The sequence below is a fragment of the Cupressus sempervirens genome, chromosome 9 (assembly GCF_028749045.1).
Source record: "Cupressus sempervirens isolate cs-2001-9-10 chromosome 9, ASM2874904v1, whole genome shotgun sequence".
In the NCBI taxonomy this organism is placed as follows: Eukaryota; Viridiplantae; Streptophyta; class Pinopsida; order Cupressales; family Cupressaceae; genus Cupressus; species Cupressus sempervirens.
In genome coordinates, this window is record NC_143126.1 from 612937674 (window position 1) to 612939904 (window position 2231).

Below are 2231 nucleotides of genomic sequence, written 5' to 3' on the forward strand. Positions count from 1 at the left end.
TAACAGAGCACATGTCCCTATGAATCTCAACTTTGCAATTTTGACATAATTTTACAACAGAAAGAAGATTATATTTCAACTCAGAAACATAAAGGACATCATGTAATTTTTCATTTGAAATACTAACATTACCAAATCTTTCAACTTTGCAACTATGATTATCAGCTAATTGAATTGGAATATTAGAAGGATCGGGTTTTAAATAATCAAACATTTTTTTATGAAAAGTAACATGTTGAGACGCACCAGTATCAATAATCCATTCTAAATTTTTAGAAACATTGTAACTAACAGTAAAAGCATGATGAAATGGATGAGAGTTTTGATTATTGTTATTCATAAGTTGCTTATTTTTTTATTTTTTAAAATAATTATTAGTTACATGACCATCTTTCCCACAATAAGTACAGTGAGATTTTTTATTAGATTGATTAGGATGAGTATTATTACGATGAGTGTTTGGATGATTATTGTGATTATTATTATTATAAGTATTGGGAGAATCATTATTAGAAAATTTGAAATTCTAATTTTGACTTTTAGACACAAAAGCATGTTCATTAGATCTAAGAGTACCAAATTGTAACAACTTAGCTTCCTTTTGACGTAACAAATTTTGAAAAATACTATAAGATAATTGAGTAGACAAAGTAGGAATAGCAAGTTGAGAATGAACATTAGTAATAAATTGTTGAAATTGTCTAGGAAGACATTTCTTTAAAATAATGGTAATTAATCTAATATCAGTGAGAGTAACACCTAATCCAATTAGTTGACTTTTAATATAATCAAATTTAAGTAAATATTCATCCATGGATTTGAAATCAATATACCTTAAGTCTTTCAAATTGTCTTGCAATTGAATCTTGCGTGATTCAGATGGCCTGTCATACGTTTGCTTTAAAATATCCCAAGCTTCATGGGCATTAATGCAATGAGAAATTAGAACATATAAATCTGGGCTAAGAGATATACCAATGAGGCCAAGGGCTTTTTCATTTTTAGTATTCCATGCATTTTGTTCATCTTGTGTAGCTGAGGCACCAGGAACTACAGAAGGGTCAGTAGCAACATCTAAAATATGCTTAAAACGAAATATAAATGAAAGATGAGTTTTTCAAGCATGATAGTTTGAGTTATTTAACTTGATTTCTGGAATTAAAGTCGACATGATTTTAAAATTATGTTTAAAATTTAAATAATAGATTTGAAATAAAAAAGTGAGACTTATTATCCACAAGAATGTTAAATAATTATTAAGAGATTTAGAGAGTCAAAATTAAAAACTAAAATGTTCCCTGCAAAACCACTGGTCAGATTGAAGAAACAGGAAAAATAAAAATTTGAAAAATTTGAAAAATGTGTTACACACGGAGAGCGATAACTTTTTTAATTTAACTCTATTTTCAATAAAATTTAAAGAGTTTTTTCATTTTTATGTTTTCTAAATGCTGTTCAAATTTCAGCCAAACCCAGATCACTGATTGAGAGATATCATAAAAATATGAACTGATGTCTTAAAACTTGAAAAATAAATAATACTGCACATACAGTATAATAACTTTTGCAATACTATTTTGATACAAATAAAATTTAATGGAGACTAGATGAAAATGAGAGAGAGAAGCATCTCTTTTAAAGAGATGAGAAAGGAGTTGCATGTCTTTGCATGTGTAACTCTCATTTCTATGAATGCCACCATTCATAATAAGTGTGTGCAAAGTGTCAATATCCTCTTAAGGAGGAATATCTATTTTTCTTATTAAAGGAAATACAAAAAATGAGTTGTCCTTACAAGTGGACAATAGGACAAGAATGACATGTCCTTTACATGTGGACTAGAGGAAAAATAAATAATACATAAGGGATACCTTGGTTTATCCCAATAAATAAATAAATACAACCAAGGAAAGATTATTAATTCTAACATGTTTAAGCAAGAATTGAAAATTTTCGTGAATCTCCATGGGATGAAAATGGCCCCACAATTGACCCAATAGTTCCATGTCACTAGGCAACTGGTGACAAATACTAGTCACAATGGTGTGGCTATAAAAATACACAAATCCCAAGGACTGTCACTACAAATGGCAATTGTCAACATTGGTAAAGTTGAGGAGTCAAGTCACTAAGCAACCTTCGCATTCAGCTAATGTTTTACTTTGAGAGGTACATTAAAAAAGAAAAATAAGCTTGCAAACCCAAAGAAAATGTTCCTTCTATGAGTCTCT